Here is a 22,581-nt window from a genome sequence, read left to right on the forward strand (position 1 = left end):
ATAAATAAATAAAGTGCTTGTATGTGTTTCAGCAGGGAATCAGCTGTAACTGTCAACGGACCAACACTGGAGAGATCCATCTGTCTGACTAATCCACTTAGGCATACAAATCTGACAGTTCCCCTTCTGTACCTGTGAAGAATGAGCAAGCCCACACTAAACAGCCACAGCATTCAAACTATGAACCTGAGATTGATACAGCTGGTATTGATGTACTCACAAGCTACGTAAGAAAATGTGCTATTAAAGGAAGAGTCCTGGAAGTCCTAACTAAAAATATAGTTGGTCACAAAATTGTAACTGTCTCTGCAAAGCAGGGAGAGCAGGATCTTATCTCCTGTAGGACTTGAGGAAACTGTGGGCTTGGAAGTAAGCAAAAAAAAATAATAAAAATAAAAAAAAAAAAAAAATCGATCTTCTGTAAAACAGTATCTCAAACTCATTCTGTGACGAGTCTAGGATCAAAACATCTCTGGCTGAAAGATACCAGCATATCCTGCTACATCTCAAGACCTGGTTTTATGACCTTACTGTCAGATTTCAGTACCCAAGATATTTCCTATTCTTCGCCCAATAACTTGAAGCATATCAGGGTACACCAGAGACGTGTGTTCAGCATGCCTGAGGATAAACCACAAGCAAGTGATTTTGTGCACACACATAGAGAGATCTGAAAAGCTATCAACTGAATAGAAACAATGTTCTCTCAGCACTTCTGTACACAGAGAATCTGCAGATTTATTATCTATTATTACCTATGCATAACACTGCAATACATTGTACAGGAAAAAATCAAACAAGAATTTTAGATTATGCTGAACTCTCTGTATCTTATATGTATGTCCAGCTCCTCAAGAGACCAACATTTCTTTGCTTGAGGTTATGCTGAATCCCTCATCCTGTAAGAGCACTATCCACTGTAATCAAATAGAGAAAAGGAATAAAAGGGCTTTCTCACATGCATTTCAAGGGTCCTGTTGTTTCTGACAGAAAAGAACTATGTCAGAAAAAAACATCAACAACCTGCTAAGGGACAGCACCCCCTGCTCCCCTAGGAAGTACACAAAGCACATTCACATCTGCAGAGTTTGAAGATGTTGTCAGAGGGTGCAATGTAAGCTGTCGTATCACCCAAATTGCATCCATCTTCACAGTCTGGTAGGGCAAACTTTAGTGTATTGATACCTAGCCTAGCACCAGCTCACTGAAGTTAAAAGACAACAAAAGTTGCAGAGAAAATGTCTAGCAGTTCAACCCAAAAATCCAGAGTGCTGAGCAGGCATGTGCCATGAACAACTCCAGGAGAACATTAGTCAATGCCACTGTGTCCTGAACAGTGGGACACATTAGGGAAAAGGTGTAATTCTTACTGTCCTAACTGCTATAACTTGAAAATGTCCCAAGTTACAGACAGATCAAAAAGTAAGATGGTGTACTGTTAAAAAAAAAAAAAAAATCCCAACAGAACTGTGAAACACTTATTGATATGAACAGAAATGTGAAGACATGCATCCAGAAGATTGGAAACCGTGAGCAAGCATCTCCAAACATTTTAACTGCTACAAAACCCAGTCAACAGAAAAAAGGAGGTGCAGAGACTATCTAAGCACACCAAGGCATGGCACAATACCACAAAGGTGTTTCAGTGAAACAAAACCATAAGTAGAGGAAGCAATTTATTTTTTTTATATATTTTTCTTCTGTGAATTCAAACCTTGCGTGAAATAAGTAACAAATGTTTGCCCAGGCAGTTGAGAGAAACTAAAGACAATGTGCCCTGCCATGAATGGTCTTATATAACTCAGGGTGGGAAAAAAGCAAGAGAGAAAAAAAGGGACCATCAACACACTACATACATTGCAACAGCAAAAACTGTTCAGTCTCGAGTATACAATCATCTAATGTGTGAATATCCATGCTGACTGCCAAACAGAGAAAGCTGCTTAGCAAACACCCAAAAAGAAACAAGATGTCAGCTAAGTACAGCATATCAGAAACCTGTATACATGTTTCAGGTATATTACATATTTTATCATCATAGATAGAGGCAAGGAGCCAATGACAGAGATCCCAGGCAATCTGAAAGCTCACATTTTGAAACAGGTCACTTGGTCAACAGAAATCTCCTTATAGGCAAAGAGTTTAAAGAATAAATTTATGTAATTGAATACATTAATAATTTAAATAATTCATTTTTTAAAAGAAGTTTTATGAACTGTTCAATAAACAGCATGCCAGATACTTGTTCTAATATTTATTACATACATGTACATAAACATCTCCAAAAAAATTTAAAAAACCCTCCAGAACACTTGACAAATGTATTTGTACCCATACAAATACTTGCCATAAAAAGTTATTATGACACTGTGCAAGTTCTAATCAAATTAACATAAGTAATCTAAAAACCTAAAGGTGAAGACTGGGAGGTTGTTGGAACAGAATTCTTACTGTTATTTTACAAAACCCTTTGGGAGAGCAACGCTTTGAATAAGAAGTTTAACACACAGCAAGTCAGAATTAACTTCCGTAAGATGTTCACAGCAATGTTCCACAAGCTTCTGAAAACAGTCTTTACCTTGCAGAACCAATGATGTCACGGCAATATTCATTACTATTAACTGTCTTACAAGAGAAACTCTCTAATATTACAAAAAATTATTCAGCTTATCGCTATAAGGTTATGAAGCAAACATATAATGAGAGCAGACTCGTAAAAAAGCATTTACATTAGGAATTACTATTGCTACCATAAAGCAACTGTAGCAGCACAAACTTCACCAAATTCTAGAATGACCAATACCTGAAGTGTTTAATTTTATTTTGATAATAAATAAAATTTCATTTTATTTTATACCTGAAAATAAATTATGTAATTTATACTTTATTAATATCTAATATTTGAAGGAACCAAGTAAAACGGTTGATTCACTGGAAACTACACTTTGCTACAGAAATCACCACTTGCCTTAGGGAGGATTCCTAAAGGCTACAGATTAGCAAATACAAAGAAAGGGACAAAAACCTCAAAAAAAGGTCATTCAGAGATTTCCTCACGAAGCATCTCATGCTTTAATAACAAAAATTAAAAATAAATTTAAAGACAATTAAAAACAATCCCCAGCCTGTCATTTAACAGTAGCTCTTTCTTTGCTACAGACAACTCTTCTGATTTGAAGACTTGTAGCCAAAAGTCTTCTAAAATAGCTACTGGGTTCCTCGTATCTTAGAGCTGCTTCTCCTCCTTTATTTGCTCCCCATCCTCATTCTGAAAATGTGGAAGGGGAGGGACGGAGACAAGAGAACAGGAAGAAACAATAATCATGTGAGGGATCTAGTACATCATGTATTTAAGGGGAAAAAACAAAAAAAAATCAGGATTGCAACTGATTTAACAGAATCAGAAAATCACCACCCTGAAATGATGTATTATGAGCTATATAGTATGAATTTATATACATACCATGACAAATGACCCAGAAAGATCACCTATTTTTAAGGCTGCCTGATACTTCCTTGTAGAAGATTAATTTTTCAGTTTCTTTTAAGTTGCCAAAGGCTTTCCAGGATGACCCATTCTGTGCCAAGTGTCCATGTCAAAGCTGAGCTACTTCAATGTTTTCACCGTATGTTAAACATATTTTTTCCCCTTCTCAAGGAAACCTACAGGAAAATACACTTTTGCCCTATTACAAAAGGCTTTCTTCTCTTTAAAAAGTTTAATCCTTTGCATGCTTTAAGCTCCACATGCATCTTCCTACGAGACAGCAAAATGCATATCCTGACACACAAATGATGCTCCTGTCAAGCTCACTGTAACATCAGTGTTATTGATTTTGCTTTGATATGTTCTAGCTGAGTCAGCTACACGTTCCGTCTGCACTGCCTACATTCCAGTATAAGCCTTCTGGAAGCTAAGCATTCACAGCTGTAGACTCATAGGGTAATACAGGTTGGAAGGGTCCTCCAGATGGCCCTAGTCCAACCTCCTGCTCGACAAGATCAGACCAGGTTGCTCAGCTTTATCCAATTCGGTCTTAGAAACCTCTAAGACAGAGGCTACACAGCTTCTTTGGGCAACCTCTCACACAGCTTGACCACACTCATGGACAGAAAGTTTTTCCTTCTATCCAGTATGAACCTTCTTTGTTTCGATTTATGACCACTGCCTCATGTCCTCCTACTATGCACCTCAGGAAACAGCTTGACTCCATCTTCCCAGTGATCTCCCCAAAGACACCAGCAGTCTGTTGAAGCCACCTCTTCCTCAGCTGAACAAACTTAGCTCTCTCAGCCTTTCCTTGTAGGGCAAGAGTCCCAGTTCCCTAGCCATCTTGGTGATGTCTCTCCTGTATTGAGGGTCCCAAAACCAGGTGTAGTACTCTAGATGCAGTCTAATCAGCACCAAGTAGAGAGGAATAATCAATTCCCTCCATCTTACTGGCTATGTTCCTCTTAAGAGGACCCAGAATGTTCAGAGAATCATCACAGATTCATAGAGTGGTTCGGGTTGGAAGGGACTTTAAAGATCACCCAGTCCCACCCCCCTGCCCCGGGCAGGGCCCCCTTCCCCCAGCCCAGGGTGCTCCCAGCCCCGTCCAACCTGGCCTTGAACCCTTCCAGGGAGGGGGCACCCACAGCTGCTCTGGGCACCCTGGGCCAGAGCCTCACCCCCCCCACAGGGAAGAATTTATTCCTTACATCTCATCTAAATCTCCCCTCTTTCAGTTTAAAACCATTACCCCTGACCCAGAGTCCCTCCCCACCTTTCCTGCCCCCCCTTTAAGCCCTGGGAGGCCGCTCGAAGGGCTCCCCGGAGCCTTCTCTTCTCCAGGCTGAACCCCCCCAACTCTCTCAGCCCGGCCCCCCAGGGGAGCTGCTCCAGCCCCCCCAGCATCTTCGTGGCCTCCTCTGGCCCCGCTCGAGCAGCTCCGTGTCCTTCTGCTGTTGGGGGCCCCCGAGCTGGCCCCAGCACTGCAGGGGGGTCTCCCCAGAGCGGAGCAGAGGGGGAGAATCCCCTCCCTGGCCCTGCTGCCCCCCCTGCTCTGGCTGCAGCCCAGGGCACGGGTGGATTTCTGGGCTGTGAGCGCACATTGCTGGCTCACAGGCAGTTTTCCTTCCACTGATGCCCCCAAGTTGTTGCCCTTTTCTGCAGGGGCATGCTGCTGCTCGCCGATGGTCCAAGTGCTGTTCACCACAACCTCTGGCTTCTCCAGCAGAGCTGCTTCCCAGCCAGTCAAATCCCAGCCTGTATTACTGCAAGGTGCTCTTCCTTCCCTGGTGCAGGGCTTTGCATTTGTCACTGAATTTCTTCAGGCTCCAGGTGGCACTGTGAACACAAGGTCCAAAGTCCCTCTGAATGGCAGCCCCATCTTTATGCATATCAACCCTTCCCCCCAATTTGATGTCACCCACAAGCACAAGAGCACACTCTATCATCTTCTCAAGATGAACCCCTGCAGTAGCCCACTTGTTACCAAGCTCCCTCTAGAACACATTAAACCACTATTTCCTGAGTCCATCCATCCAACCAGTCTTTTACTCATCTAGTTCTCCATCCACTCAGCCTGTAATGTCCATATCTGGATACAACATTGTTGGAGACAGAGTTGAAAGCCTTGCTAAAGGCAATGTAAATGAAATCCACTGTTCTTCCCTCATCCAGAAATTCAGGCATTTTACCATAGAAGGCAATCAGGATAATCATGCATGATTTACCTTTGATAAATCCATGCTGATTGTTCCTAATCACTTCCTTTTTCTTGTGCCCAGAAATGCGTTCCAAGAACACCCATGCCCTTATTTTCCCAGGGACAAAAAGGAAGCTAGCCAGCTTTGCAGCTCCTTGGACTGTGTTTTGGCCTTTTTGGAAGGGTGGAACATATGCCTTTCTCCAATCATCAGGAAGCTCTCCTGGTATCCAAGATGATGATGAGGGACCTCACTGTGACTCTGGCCAGCTCTATCAACATCCTCAGTCACAGTCCATTTGGCCACATGGACTCATACGGTTCAAGCTCCCTCAATAATCCCCGACTCAATCCTCATCTACTGCTGGTAGCTGCTCTCCTTAAACCCTGCCACTAGGCACAAAGGCCTGGGACACCTTCTTGGTGAAGGATGACTAAGGAAAAGAGGGGAGGGCATTGCATACCTCAGCCTTATCCATGTCCACAATCACTAAATGACACTTCACATTCAGAAAGAAACCCGTATTTCACTTGTACAGCTTTTTACTACTAAAGTACTAAGGGAAACTCTTCTTGCTGCCCTTGACCTCACTTGCAAGTGTCATCTCTAGGCGAGCATTGGCTTTCTTGATGTCATCCCTACACACCACTGCCTGGATAGCTCATTTTTACAGTGGAGCTCAGACAAGAGTTCACTATTAAGCCAAGCTCATCTCTTGATAGGCCGGCTTGTTTCCCTGAGTATCATGATGAATCACTGGCACCTGAATTGCTTCTTGGCAATATCCTGCTGGACCCAGCAAGCATGAAAATGTAAGCTACCCAGGTGAAGAAAAGGGTGGAAAAGAAAGGGACCAATAGGACTTGACTGAAGAAACAACTGCAACATGGGGAAAAGCTGATACAGTTTATACGGTGAACAGAATCTTAAACTTGGTATACAGACCAAGTCTGAGATGGGTGAGAAGACTGGTGGGAAAGGCAAAAACAAATTCAGCTGGGAGACTGGCTAGGCAGGAAGACCAGGATGAAGTACAACACAGAAGCTGGAAAACTTCAGAAGCTAGGACAGGAGCTAGTGGAAATGCAAAACATAGAGAGGACAGATCCTAGCCATGACAAAGAGCTGGATGTGAAGCTGAAGATAGTGGACAGAAGCCAAGCAGCAGACGGGAGTACAAATAGCTGGACAGGATTCAAACAGTGAAAAAATACTGGAATAAGCAACTTATGAGGTAGAACCTCCCAGAGCACAGCGGTTCTGCGTCTCAGAGAAGAAGCCCTTTAACAAGAAACAAACTGTTTGGATGGGGGAAATAGGACTGCAATAAAAATTTCAGAACAGGGCAAAAAAGATTGGGACAGGAAGATATTTAAGTAGATATTACAGAACAAATAAAAAGAAAAATCAGCATCCACCAGAACATGCTTGTTTCCAGAGCCTGGAATAGAACCCAAGATTCCAGAGTTTCATCACTACTTTGAAACACTTTAAGAATCTCAGAAAACCATTCACCAACCATATTGTCTGGACCACAAATGACTAGCATCCATTCTCTGCTAGTTCAAGTGACAGAAATCTCATGGCAAAATACACTAATTTCAGCCTTTCTAAAGACTTATATGCTGTAACACAATCCCACATGACAGAAGGTTTCCTCCTGTCCATCAGGGTTACTGCTTTTTTTAAATCTAGCATGTTGAACATTTTGTTTACATGCAAAGAATTTATTTTTTTAAACAGACGAGTATGAAAAAACAAGCCCTTGTTTAAAAACAAAAATTAAAGATTACTTGTTCTTGCTCTCTGTGCCCTTGTGCATAAGGTACTCTTGCTGTATTAGTGAACAAGATGTTGAAAAAATTTAAATAATGACACTATATTATATAAGGACCTTGCCATATGCACTGCAAATCTTGGCAAGTGTGCTGCTAATAAGATAGGTATTGCATGAAAAGAGAGGGAATTAATATTGTTCCAGATAACTTGATTTCTTCTTGTTCCTTGCAACCAAATCATCTTTTTAAAAAAAAAAAAAAAAAACAAAACACCAACCTATCATTGGGAAATCCACTTTTCATCAAAATTTTGGACTTAGTATCTCGGGGTTAACACTGCAGCAGATCTAAGTATTTATACTTGCAGTCTAAATCAACAGACACCATACTACAAATCAAGCAGCGAGGTCTTTTCTAGCATATGCATTCATGGATCCCTGTTAAGGGATCTATAAAAAATAATGAAGAAAATCCAGGTATCGTTAGTAAATTACACAGGGAAACAGACCTTCATGAGAAAACATTTTAGAACATAGAAATCATTAAAACACTGATAGATTAGTTTGAAAAAAATCATATCATAAAGGCCCTAAATTGGATATTCAACACAAAGGGACACATAACACCTCCAGAGATTTTTGTGAAAATATTACTAGTGAAACATGAAGGCACGAGAGACTAAAGGTAATGAAACAGCAAAAGAGGAAATTAAGAAGGTACAGTATGAACAGCATACTGTATTGAAATATTGAAAAGAGATTCAATATTGCTCACTGAACACAGTCTATGCCATTCTATGCTATATACTGAAAGAAACATTGTAGGGAAAAGTGTAACATTTAATCACATATTTATAGGTCAAATTACAGTTCTTTCAAGAATCCTTAATTCTGGCATTTCATGATTTATGAGAACTTGATCTTGCAACTTCAGAGTTCTTTAAAGATAGTTTTTGTTGCATAATAGCAAAACATATGCCCAATTTCCCTAAAACACACAAACATCACTTCATTTGCAGATTATATTCATCATGCAAAAGAGATACATATTAATGCAATCATACATAGCACGCATCATCTGCATTTGTTTTCCTTATTGTATTAGAAGCATATTTTATGACCAAACAGCAAGCTTTTGAATGAGTCTAGAAAAGAATTGTCACATTTTGCTTTGACACTAGCTCCCCCTCCAGACCAGCCTAAGATTATAGTAATTTATATTTTAAATTCTGACTCTGCAACAAGATTTAAATACTCAAATCCAAATCCTCTTCATCTTTATCCCCTTAAATGTCAATGAACAGACTGATCAGATAATATATATTTAAAATTATCATTTAGTATTTTTTACTGTACATAAATTCCAAGACTGGGAAAATCATTCCGTTGAGAACAGATCTGACAGATAAAGCAGCAATTCTATACAGCTACAGAGCGACAGGAATGGACCAAAACCACAGTTTTTCAGATTAATTCTATGAATGGTCTGCAATATTTGTAATATATAAACATTCCATTATACAATCAAGCCTCTGTTTGCAGTCCCAATAAAGTGATCATAAACCACAGATGCCAAAACAAAAGGAAGCCCCTACAGGGTTTACTACTACCTTTAGTAATTCATTTAAAGTGAATTATCTCAATTTCTGTTCCAGCAAGTATAGATAACATTTTTTTCTTGTTCTAATATTAGCTAGATAGAACTAATATCTTTTCAGTTGCTCAGCTAATTAAACTGCCAAACTTTTAAACAAAGACACAAAAGTAAAAGAGAAAGAAAGCTCCAACTTCCAATCTGACCGTCTGTATTTCCCAGCTGGCAAATGTCCTGGCAGCTACATCACTAAGAGACTGAATTTGCACGATTTAACACTCCAGGTTGATTCCTACCCTTCCCTCATTACTGAGCTGCTTGCTCAGAAAATATGAATAATTAATTATACTTCCGACACTGAAAAAAAGGTTGTCTCATTATGTGTTGTTGGGAAAATATGCAAACTTTGTAATATGCTAGTTGGCCAGTTTAAGGTACATACACATATGAAACCCTAACCAAGTATCAGTAAATTTGGCAGTAAGCATACCTGTAATAAGCAGAGAAACAGGCGTTACTGGAAATACATCAAAGCATAGTCACCAACTCCTAATAACTAGCTTTCTTTAATAATGGAATTGTAACAGAGCCTTCTGTAAAACCACCCCAAGCAATAGCAGCATCAGCACAGCAAATACTGGGCATTTATTTGCTTTTGCAGTTCAGACTTTTCTAAAGTTTTTCACAATTTCCAGTGGAGAATGACTTAGAAAAAGAAAATGATTAATACTATATAATCAAAAAACCTTTTCATGCTTAAACACTGTTTCTGAAGTATTTACTCCATTAGCTTTCAGTTAATGCTTAGGCATTAAAATACTGCATTTTGGGGTAGAGGGAGTAGGTGTGCATACGTGTGTATAAATATACACGTGTACACTGAAACACATTTCAGCTGAGGTGTCTGTTTCAGTACATCCACATGCATACACAAAAAAAAAAGGCACTAAGTGCTAATACGAGATCACAGACAAAGTGAAGAACATCCTGAACACATGGTTGTTTTCCACATCCATGCAGGCACAGCATGACACGGCGACAGCAGGTACTGCCCCGAGGAACTTACAGTCTTTCAATAAGCAATTTTTCAGCTGATGTCTATGCCCATAGACTTTTTTTTGGTACAACCTGCACCACAGCATTACAGTCTCTACCTATTCTTGTACCCTCAATCAGGAGCTTCTGAAAGCAGAGGCTCACAGGCTGGTATTTGGAGAGCATCTAGAACACACTGGGTACACACCCGCACACATGTGTGAGACCTGAGCATACATTAAGCACAAATTTGACTAGAGGAAGAATCGCCAGAGCCTTATAGGGACCAGAACCCAAGACCAAGGCAGTTAAATGTGCCGAAATACGGTAAAGGTCGCCGTGGGAAAAGCGCTAGGCAACAACCGATGGCTCTGCTGCACCCTTGTATGCCAAGCACTTCCTCGAGCTACCAGGCGGCCCCGAGAGCGTAAGGTCCGTCCACGAAGCCCACGCTTCCCGTGTCTTTCCCTCTCCCCAAACCAGGCGTCCCCCCGGGCGGCCGCAGTTCCTGGGACAAGGAAAGTTGGAGGCCGCCCCCCCACCCCCCCCTCCTCTGCCCCCCGCGGCGCACGGGACGGCGGCAGCCGCGCTCCCCGCCGTGGGAGCCCCGCTGCCCGCCCCGCTCCCGGGGGTAATGCCACCGCCTGCAGCTCGCCCGCACTTCCCCCCACCCCGCCCCGGGCCCGGCCCGGCCCCGTTTGCCGCCCGGTGATGCCCCAAACCGCCCGCCAAGCCCCGGCCTCCCCTTCCCCCCACCGCGTTCTCCGGAGCCTCCAGGCCCCACCGGCGCCCCTCAGGTAAGGGAGCCCCGCGGGGGAGCCCGGCACACGGCGGGAGAGCGGCCCCCTCCGCGCCACCACCCCGGCGGCGGCGGTTGCCGAGCAGCGCCGGGAGTCGCAACAGCGGCGGAGCCAGGCCCGTGGAGGGGGGGAAGAGATGGGGAGCGCTGGCTGGAGCAGCCCGGGCTCGGCTCGGTACCCGCTTCCCCGCCGCCGCGGCTCCCGCCTCAGCCCCCGCATCCCCCTTACCCGAGTGCCGGCGCCGCTGCCGGGGCCCGTCGCTGAGGGTGCCCGGGGCGGGAAGGGGAGGGGGGGGGGGAGGGGGGGGGGGGGAGACGCCGGGGCGAGCGGAGGGAAGGCGATGGGGAGGGGAAAGGCGGGGAGGAAGGGGAGGGCGGGGGGGGGTAGGGGGGGGGTGGGGGGAACGGGACGACACACGGGACACAGCCACACACCGCGGCGAGGAGACGGAAGCCGGAACCCGCCGCTTAACGGAGGAGCCGCCGCCGCTGCCGCCGCCGGCGGGCTGTGAGGGAGACGGAGCGCGAGACGCGGGCAGCGCGCGCGCCGAGGGCGGGGAGCGCCGCGCGAGCAGCTGACAGCGGGGCGAGCGGCCACGGCAACCAACGGCGCGCGGCGGCACGGGGAGGGGAGGGGGGGGGGGCGGGCGGGGGGAAGGAGAGGGAGGGAGGGAGCGCGCCCGCGCGCGCGCGCCCGCTCCTCCACGCGCTCCCACGAGCGCGCGCGCGCCCGCCGCGGAGGGGGGGGGGGGGGGGGGCGGGCAGCCAATGAGAGCGCGAGTCCTAGCTGCTGCTGCTGCCGCCGCCGCTGCCGCTGCTGCTGGGGCGCTCTCGTCATACCCGCGCTGGCGCGCATGCGCTTCGGGGGACATTTCCCCCTTCCCCGCTCATCCCCACCCCAACGGCCGCCCCGGGGCCTGAGTGGGGGCGGCGTGTCCCCCCTCAGCCCCCCGGCACGGGGAGGGGGGGGGGGGGTCGGCGGGAGGATCTTTGTGTTACCAGAGAGAAAGACGCTCTCTGTGTCCGCGGGGTGGGAGCAGGGCTTGGGGGAGGCCTGACGAGGCACCCCTGACTCCCTCTGACTGCTGCCTTGGCACATAAAACTTGTTCTGCGCCCGTGGCTTACCGAAGCGCTGCCTGGCGATGCACGTAAATGCAGGCGAACGCCAGTAGATGCAGAATTTCGGGGCATTTAATGTAACTGTCATTTCCGAAGCGTTCACGTCGGAAAGCTATACACGCTTCCAAAGTTTGTAGCGTGTGCTGGGAATGCTTCAGTGGTTTTGGTAGATGAAACGGTAATACGCAGAGTTTCGCAGTAAGAGTGTGTTTCAGGATCCTATGTTTGTGTAATAGCCAGAGCTGTTAGGGGTGGACTTTTTGTAACTACCACATCCTTCCTACAATCCCTCCCAGTCTCAGAAGAGCTGTCCTGCTTACCCATGGTCTGTCATATATTTGTTCACATTTGGCTTCTCCAGTTTGTTCCACAAGCCCTCTTCTCTTTTTTTTTTTTAATTTTTCTTTCCCCCCCTCCACCACCACCCCCTTAAGAACTAGTAAACATTTCCAAATGTAATTATAAGGTCTATGGAATTGTCTTATGGTTTTTCTCTTTTGACTTCATACGTTATGGGTCAGTGGCCTGTTAACATGGAGCTTGGGGGACAGAAAGAATAATTGTAATATTCTGTGCCCATAGCAACCTTCTAGAGAGATGTGGAAATGCAAAAATAATGAATATATATGTTTTCCCTAAGGTTTTAATTCCTAACTGGCAACACTAGAGATTATTTTAGAAATTGAAATCCTAAACAGATTGCCAACAGTTGTCAGATATTGAGTTGCTGCTCCCAACCTCTATTACTATGATAGTTGTTATAATTATTACTAAAAATTATGTAATCATGTCTACAAACTTAGTCAAGGATTGGATTCCAAAACCTATTGGGTTAGGTACAATGTTTACACAGGTAAAAGAACAAAACAGTTGTTGTTTCAAAAGAGCTTAGGGATGTTTTCCACTCGTGGTACAAATCCACTAGTGAACTATTGCTAAGGCACGCATAAGAAAAAAGTAAGAAAAACTACAATATCCTTAATAACCTTAAACTTGCTATCTTGCCATCCCTTCATGGGGAAAAAAAAAAAAAACAAAAAACACCCCAAAACCAAAAAATAGTGCCACAAATCAAAAACATTTGAAAAGTCTAATTATATGCAAAAAGGCCAAGAGTACATGCAGTGCAGGGAAGGGAGGGAAGCCCCCACCCCTGGAAGGGTTCAAGGCCAGGTTGGACGGGGCTGGGAGCCCCCTGGGCTGGGGGAAGGGAGCCCTGCCCGGGGCAGGGGAGTTGGGACTAGGTGATCTTTAAGGTCACTTCCAACCCGAACCATTCTGTGATTCTAAGCTGCATCAAGATGATCTGCAGACTAAGGCACAGCTTTCCAAATTACACATTTAACTGCAAGTTGCCTTTGCTTGCAGGATCTCATGTAAAAACTAAAGATTCTGAAAGAAAACAAAATCATCCAGGAAGACATCTGGAAACTGAAGAGCTGCTTCTGACAGGTCTTCCCTGTCTAGTGGGAAAATACTGGTTTATAGACACAAATCTGCCTACTGACCCACAAAATATTATGGTACTTTCCATGCAAGCAGTTCTGAGATACAAACTGGACAAAAATCAGGGCTAAAATAAATGGGCTACTTCATTAATATGCTTGCAGTGATTTCAGTTGTACTTACTATGGTGTGAAATTAAATGCATTTCAAGTGATTGCTTAATGCAATGAGGATACTACTGCTGACGTACTTGCTTCCAAGTCCATGATATTCTGTGCTATAGGTATATTATCTTAAATCAAAGAAAACGATACGGTACTAGGATTGACCAAGTATCCACTGGAGATACCGGTGGATGAGATGTGATCAGTCTGCACGTAACTTGTACAGTTATGAGTTATTTTTATTTGTATTCTAGTTCTAACCATGCTCTAGCAGCTACTGCTATCAGCCTCATTTTTATTTTGAAGAATTGGTGACCTGAGCAGTGTTAAGCCATGGCATAACGGGAGAAAGAAAATTAAATGACTAGTGAGAGAGACGAAAAGCTACTGAGGGAAATGCTCTTATAGCGTGTGAACTTTTTACAGATGCTAAATGCAGCAAGTACGTACATTTAGAAGTACATTTCCCAAACCACATTAAAAGACCGGTAGCTCTTTTTTTTTTTTTTTTTTTTTTTTTTCCCCACCACAAAAAGTTTATTTTTAAGTGTAGGACCTCACTTGTGCCTCCAACAACAACTCCTTCATCAGGTGACCAAGGGTCAGAGCCTTGGTTTGTGGGTGCTCTGAAACCCCTGAGAAGGGAAATTTACACTAGAACATAGGACGCTTTTTCACTCCTATGATTAGGAAACAAATTATGTTAAACATTTTTGCAGTTTCAAGGTGGAGGCTTCTAGCTGTCCAGTGTACATTTTCTAGTCCTTAATCTCACAACCCTAATGAATTGCTTTTAAATGATACAGACGCAAAATCTGCTGGAGTCGAGTAATTCTTTCCACTTGGCAAGAAGGTGATAGCACTTTTACATAGCAGGTGGAGTCTCAGCAGGGCAACTCTAGTTTCACTTTGATGAGACATCCTGCCACCTGTCTCAGAAGTTACTCTGAGTAGCAACTTGAGTTAGAATGAAATGTAAAGGTATTTTAACTTTGCCTCTCCAATACATGGACACATACTGAAGTCCACATTTAACCCTCATGGGAAACAAAATTTTACTTTTGTGGAGTTTTGCTTTCTCCATGCAATGTTAGCTGGCTGCTGTTCTTCACTAGCTCCAAACCCCAGTGTCATAAAGCAGTCTTAGCGGATACCACCAACTCTTATAAGAATACCTGACCTCTTAAATCCCTATTCCTTTTGAGTTGTACGATGGCCTCAAAAACTTCAGAAGCAAATTCAGGTTTTGGCTATCATAATAATAGATGTAAGCTTGAAAGGAAGAATCATCAGAGCTGGAAAGCATTTTTTTAAATACTTCTGGAATTGATTTGGGGATTTTTATTAAGCATCGCTTTTGGGTTTTGGTTACCTTAGGTTTTCTGAATTTATTTATTGCCGTATAATTGTACCTTGCAAATACTTCACTTATAAAGATGTCCATCTCTACAGGTGACACCAGAGTTAAACCACACACTCATCTGAATTCCTCTGTGTGCAGCTCAGGGGTGCAAACTGACTTTTCTCATGCCAGATATTCTCTATTATCTACTGCAGACCACTATAAACCAGTAGAACTGACATACCACTAAAACCAAAATCAGAACAGGAGAGGGTTAGAAGCATTTTCTTCTGTGCTGACTACAAAGAAAAATACAGTTTCTAGCATAATTTATCCAAGCTTTATTTTCTCATATAAAGTAGGAATAAGGCATGGGTAGGATCAGCTCCCAATCCAGTGTATTTCAGAAACAAACATAGAGATTAGAAGTGGAGTGGGAGGGTATTGTGCTTTTGTCCCTTTTAAATAAAGACTGTATATATGAGGGAGGAGAATGAGTTGGGAAGGAATATAGTTATCTAAATTAATTCATTTATCCTTCATTTAGAAATCAACTTTTTATGAGTAGCCAGACACTGTACCAGTCAGGAAAGCTGTATACTTTTATCTGCAGAAAGGCAACTGGAACGTAAGAATTAAAGAAAGAATGTCACTAGGGTTAAAGGAAAATCAAACCACAGCTGGCAGGGAGAACACAGAAACTGCCAATGTTAAATACAACTTTTTCTAAAATGCCTAGGAATATTATAAATCATTTATTATAAAACCAATTTTTAAAAATTCTAAACAACGTTTTAAAGAGTCCATCAAATAGTTCTTTTTTAGCCCTCAGTATTTTTCATGCATTTTCCACTGCTTTGAAATCTGATCTTGCACTTGTTGAGTCTCAGTTTCAGGTAAAACAGAATTTCAAATAATTAAAAAAAACACAAGTTAGTAATGTTATAAGAAACTTTTTAAAACATTTTAACTAAGACCTACATCTGTGTCCATTAAAGAATATCACCAAAACCTGTATTTTTCATTTTTCAGGAAATGCCAGCAGGTACAGCCAGTCATCATAAGTGCAGTACAAGGTAATGGTTCCTTCTCTGTGGAAAAAAAAAAAAAAAGAAAAAAGAATGTGAATTACTGAGATATATTGCTGTTACAAGACGTAAGGCAGCACTTCAGCATAACAGACAGAAGGTGCTTTCAGCTGCAGAGCAACTCAAGAAACTTTTCTGTCCCATTTATCAAAACACTTTCAGTTTCCAACTTAAGGCAGGTGAAACCATAACAAATATTGCACAAGGAGTGTTTATCTGTATCCAAAGCATTTGAATAAAATGTTTATATAAATCAATGTAAACTTATTCTTTCCTGACACTTCCACTTTGATAATACTTCACTTTGAATTCTGACGGGGTTTGATGTGGCATACCATTTTGTTTCTATCCCCTCACTGGTTTTATAGCAAGCAAAGACTTAAAGGTCAAAAGGAGCAAAGTGCAAACACTATTAAAATGAGCTGGGCAGGTCAGGTAATCAAAAAATAACATTGTGGATGTTCGATAAACATCAGAGATGCATGTGGTTATGCGGAAAATGTTGCTGCACAGTGGTATCACTTCTGGGTGAAGGAAGCAAGGACAGCTTCACTATCGCAGCAGCAGTCTGTGCGTCTCAGCAGAACGGAGACCATGCGTTCATAATATTGGAAAGACAGTACTGGAAATGCAAAGACAAAAGGGTCTTCTCCGTGTGTATTTTTTTAAAATGGTGCTACAAGTAGTAGAGTTACATAAACACAATAATTTGTCCCTGCAGATGTGTAAGCAAAATACAGATTATCCAAAAAGTGTAGTTTGGCTCATCCAAAACTATGCACAGTAAAAGCTGTTTCAAGATTAAAATCCAACAATGCAACTTGCATTACAAGCTGGGCTGGCTGCAGTGTTGACAATGCCACGTGAAGTCAGCACAGCACTTTCCACTTCAGGATCCCATTTCAGTTGCTTGTAGCAGAAATACTTGATTTCATAAACTGTCGACCGTTTGGACCAGTATTTTCAAAGCTCTGTCCCTTTTCTTTCAAGTGCCTTAAGTTTTGGAATAAGAGTTTCAAATTTGTCAGGATTATGTTGGTGATAAGAATGTGCCTTTAGCTTTTCCTCCCAAAATCTACTTATACATTGCCAGGCTATTTGTATAAGGAGCAAGGGGAGTATATGACTGAAAAAAATCAGATTTTTCACACCCTCAAAACTGTCATATAAACAAATTGAGATTTGCATCTATGTTTTCCAACCAAATTTCCCAAAGATACTAAATGTATTGCATATCATCTACTATTTCAGTAGCACCTAATATGTAACTGAATTTTGGGGTTAGGCGTGTCTGGAGACTAAAAGAAGGAGGTCTTCTCTCTCATGTTTGAGACTGTCTCTCTGCATCTCTTATTACTGGAAGAGCTAACACATCCTTACAAACAGAAAAACTCATCATTTTTTCCACTGTAAAAGACTAGGAGAGGCAGCATTTCTAGAGCTGAGTAGTGATTGCAAACATCTAAATATGTTAATGTGCTATTACTAAGATGTTAATTCCTGCAATATTTCAAGGTTTCCTCTCTCAGATTTGTTTTATAATAACTGAATGCGTGTCACTGAAAAGAGTTCTGCCTTCTAAATTATTTGCAGAGTACATTAAAGCTGTATTAATTCTCTCTTCTGGACACTATTTCCCTCTATGAAGGAGATGCTCTTGTTCGTCATCAACACATTTTTACATGAAAATTTCCTAGCTTTATTCAGCTCCTATTTCTACCACAAGAGGGAAGGGGAAAGTGGTGATTATTATTGAATGCTTGACTGTGAAACAGTGTTTCTCTGGAGTAGTTTTCGGGTTGTATACACCCACAGGAAAATAAAGCAAGCTACTGGATTGCCAGTATTTTTGTACAGCAGGTCACCCTTTTCCTGTAAGAAGAACTTGGCCCTTGGATTTTGGATTCTTGCTAACTTCCAGCAATTTATTCCAGATTGATGTTTTATCTTTGCATTGGACAGGACATTATAATTCCTACTTGCTAATTTGCATCCTCACTCAGATCAAGTTTCCTACCCCAATAAATTTGCGTAAATAAATTTATCATTTCTTACAAGATTTTCAATACTGGAACTTTAGCAATAGTATTATCGGATAATTTCTAGGTATTCGTGTCCCTTGGAGAGCAAGAATTTATCGGAGAGCCCCATCTGTGTGCGCACAGGGGTGTGGTGGCTCCGTTAGCTTTTCAAACAATGGATTTCCTGTGAAGGTAAACTTACACTCCAGAACAGCCTGGTCTGGTTTACAGCCTGCGATAGAAATGTGGAACACGTTATCTGTGGCTTATAGGGAAAATGCTATCACCTTTTCCAATAATGACCCCAGCTGTCCTCTTTCTCAGCGTTGTCTTTGCAAGTGGTTTATGCACACACTTTCAAAGGATGGTCAGCCAATAAAAGATCTGCCAGAGAACGGCAGTCTGTAGCACCGGCCTGGCATGTCACACGAAACTCTGCTGGGTTCTGGACATAAATACTACTGTAAAGCAAAACCAGACAAGACAAACACATTTTATTCAATTAAGCTTTAGCTAAGCTTAATTATTTCATTTTGCTTTTGACTAATTTCTGTGAGTCTATTATTACATCAGTAGCTACAACTGAAATAGTTCTTAAATGTCCCAAGGGCATTTCGTTGTTATTGAGTCTACCAGTATTCAGCACAAATGGAAAAACAGCTAATAAGCAAACAAAATCAATTTATCAGTACCATTTAATTATCAGCTCATTCTCAAATCACATGTCCCACATGTAACTTGAACGACCAGTTTTTCCTTCCATTAGCAAGTACATTAAGAAAAAGGATCTACCTCCTAGCACATGCCAGATAAACCAGACACTGTATCCTACTTGGAAATTTAAATGTTATATGCAGGGCCTGCAGTTGAATTTCATTCCTGTTTCTAGCAGCATCGGCACAAATCAAAGACTGTGGCTAACAAACAAGTATAAAGCATGACTTTGTATCTCATAAAATAAAATAACCTCCCTGCAGTCATAAAGTATCTACCAGAAAAGAAATACAGCTTTCGCTTCCACCAGCATGAACGAGAGCAAGCCCTTCTCCTACAATTGAGGTAAAACATCTATTTGCAGCTCTGGAAATGGGTCTTGCTACAGTGATAGATGTACTCAGGGCTTTCTTTCTTACTTATTAAACTCCATTATCCCTGGAAAAAACTCCAGCTGGTTCAAAACATACCGGGCCCTTTGTTGGGAACGAAGGGCTGTTGTGAGCACACTACTCTGGCACACCCGTCAGTGTGGGTTCTCTGCCAAATCCCAAGGTTGTTCAAGGTTTTGGTTCCAACATCCAGCATTCCCACTTGGTGGCAGCTCCCTGGGTGTCCCACTGTCACCAGGAAGCTGTCAGCCGGTGAAGAGAAACAAAGCTTTTGTCAGTAACACTCAGAGACACTGCACTCTTGCCAGGATTCTTTTGATAATCAATTACTTCTATCCTTGAAGGAGGAAAATGAGATTCAATATGGTTAGAAAAGCCAAATTCTTCAGACTTCTCCAGTAATTTTGGTGAATGTTGTCAAATGTGAAGGATGGAAACTAACTTTCATCACTAACCTTTCACCTTTCTTGAATTAGTATTCCAGTGATGATTTCATAGCATCTCTGACAATCAGCCAGGACTTTTTTTTTTTTTTCTTTTTAAACTGGCAATGTACAGTTACTGTTTTTTAAAAGTCTCACAGTTCTTAGATGAAACAATTAAACGTTGTTTAAGGCAGCTTTCTCTTCTGCTGGTTATGCCAGATTAAGCTGATTTACAGCAATGCCCTTTAGCCACACAAAAAGCAGGAGAGCGCTCTCCAGTTTAGGAGCTGGTTACTGCCAAAGGCAGTTACTGATTTGGCCATTGAGGAAAGAGCTAAAGGACCTTTTAGCTGTGGACTAAAAGACCCACCTTTGCTTTCTACACAAATTGTGGTTTACTCCTGCAGTAGTGTTTTACTTGTAGCAATAATAAGCTATCAGCTATATGAAACTTTTTTCAATATTGAAGTAAAATTTGGATGCCAAGCTGGAGCACATGTGAGACTAAAATTCATCTTATCTAAAATGGTAGCATAAAATTTTCATTTGCATGGGTAATCTAGGGAAAAGTTAAGTTATTAATTTAAGAGTTATGCCCAAAAGCATGCAGTATGTAAGTGAGGACTCCTATCTCATAAGGACTCAAAATGGGGGAGCCTCTTTTTATGCTCTTCTCTTCCCATGGATGCTGCAGGTGGTAGATAGACTGAACTAGAAACACATATATAATCTATCTAGTCTTATATTAGCAAAGGCAAACCAAAACTCTTTACCAATTCCACTCTAACTGAATTTGCCTTTGCCGGGTGGCCACGGAACAGCTGATAGATGGCAACATATTTTACACTATCCTCTGTCATGGTTAGTGCAGCAAAGCAATCTTATGCAGTCTACATGGTATATAGTTGTATCATGTTCAAATGAGGCTTGCTGTTTGTTTGGACTCCCTGAGTTGCCTCCAGGGAAGGGTTGAAGACAGCTCAGCTCCTCTGTCATTGGAGACATCAAGGATGAAAAGTTTACATAATCTTTTCGAAACATATTTTAAAACAAATTATTATTTCCTCTTGATGTTTCTATTTCCTGTTGATCCTGCAGCCAAGTTAATATGTGATAACAGAAACAGAAGCGCCGTGACAGGGATCTGGTGAAGACCAACATATGTAGATGCAGCTTAACCACCGAGAAGTCAAAAGCATGTTAATGGCAACCCAGATCTTGGAGCAGCAGGATTTATAAAGGAGGCTTTAATCATGCCAGGGTTCCTCTATAGCTACTCCATAAAGGATAGTCACTAGCAGGTTGGCTTCAAACCTGTAATAATTATTATAAGCCTTATTTTGTTTATTCTCTCGCCCTTGTGTAGCACAAAACTTTACACAGATAAAATAATGCAATTAGAAAATTAAACCATAAATTATATTATCATGAAGTACATATATATATACTTCTACATACTGCAAACATATCAATCAGTCAAAACCCGAAAAAGACTTGGAGGCATAAGCAATTAAGGAGCATTTTCTAAAGGCAGAGTCCTAGAAGGTGACCGACAGCACCTCTTGGAAAGAAATGCCTGTGCCCATTGGACTGAGATTATATTCTGCATATCCAGGAATAGAAAAGTAGCTTCTGTTCCCACCTAAACAAATGATGCAGGTCATGTCTCATCTGCCAATGACTTCCTGAGTTCTGCGTGGCAACCAGCCATACCTCGCTCTCTCAACATCAATACAGCTATAAAAATATATTCAAAATCTTTGGCCATTTCGCTGCTCGAAATGGTAGGGCTGTTGTCACAAACAGGTGACTTTCTGACCATTCTTAATCAGAACATGCACACATAGAAGAACATTTTAAATCCCTAGGGTAATAGTTTTAAGAGTTTCAAAATATCCACTGATGTGAACCAAATAGCTACTATTGCCAGAAATTATTATTAGTAGCCAGCGGAGAGAAACCTTTATGCTATTTTGTTACTCTAACTGTTGGTAGTCTCCTTCCTACAGAAAGAGAAATATGTGAAGTGGCTGAAAAATAAACATGTGAAGTGGGTTTTGCTAGTTTTGTGGGATAATCATCCATTCTGTCTTTCAGGAAGACCAACGGCTCCCTTCGGGTGGAGTGCCTATCAGCTTCACCAACACTGTAAAACTGATCTGGACTTCCCATCCTGGTGCTTTTTTTTTTTTTAAACCCACTGTTCTCCAACTTAATCTGTTCAGATTTTAAATTCATTTTTTGGCTACTGTTAAAATTTTGTGCAAATAAATGTTAAAATTTAACTAAGTGCACAATGCTACCCTATAGAAGTGTAGCCAGGCTGGATTAACCCATACCTCTGCCAGGGCAGCTGCACAGAACCTGACACATTTTGTATATAAAAAGCTGGCAGGATAAACCCGGTGTTTGATATACCTTACAAATGTAGATGAACACAGCTACAGTAGATGAACTGGAATGAAGATGTTCCTCCTATCAGCTTTGCTGTCAATTTGTTGTGTGAACCTTGATCAGCTTTATTAGTCTGTTCATTATTATCTTTCCCATTCTCATCTGCAGGATGGCAAGATAACAACTATCTCAAAGGCAGAGAGCCAACATTTGCAAAAGAGCTCTGAGATCATTAGATAGATGGTGGCTCTCAGAGGACAGCAATGGGATGTAAGAAGTACTGATGCTATAGTTTCTTTTTAAATTATATTGGACAGTAGATTTTTGTCAGAATTTACTGCAAAGTTTTATTTCTCTGTTGACATGAGAAACTTGTTCCTTTATAGGTGTCTTGGGGGGTTAATTGCATCAAAGTTTTTTTGTTTTAAAGTTCAAACCTTCAGAGAATGCAGGTGAGCTGCTTTTTTAACATAAGATTTCATCACACACCCTGTTCCTGGGGGCTCTTTCTGGTTGTTCACAGACGTATTGGTTCAAATTTCATTTCAGTAGATTTTATATTCCCTGGTAATGCCTACT

At 42.0% G+C, this 22,581-nt stretch overlaps 1 protein-coding gene across 4 annotated transcripts in view; it reads right to left on the bottom strand.

Annotated features, from left to right (window-relative positions):
• Positions 1–11,482, bottom strand: part of FUT8 (fucosyltransferase 8) — a 138,716-nt gene extending 127,234 nt beyond the window's left edge. For 2 of the 4 annotated variants that reach the window (XM_042790590.1, XM_042790588.1), the window contains exon 1: positions 11,126–11,213. The gene's annotated coding sequence lies outside the window, so the exon portion shown is untranslated. Of the gene's footprint in view, positions 1–5,201; positions 5,357–11,125; positions 11,214–11,331 lie in introns of those variants that run through there. The other 2 variants (XM_042790589.1, XM_032993386.2) reach the window with 2 other exon arrangements.
• Between the last annotated feature and the right edge of the window lie 11,099 nt (positions 11,483–22,581).

The sequence above is a fragment of the Tyto alba genome, unplaced genomic scaffold (genome assembly GCF_018691265.1).
Source record: "Tyto alba isolate M040663 unplaced genomic scaffold, T.alba_DEE_v4.0 Super-Scaffold_18, whole genome shotgun sequence".
In the NCBI taxonomy this organism is placed as follows: domain Eukaryota; kingdom Metazoa; phylum Chordata; class Aves; order Strigiformes; family Tytonidae; genus Tyto; species Tyto alba.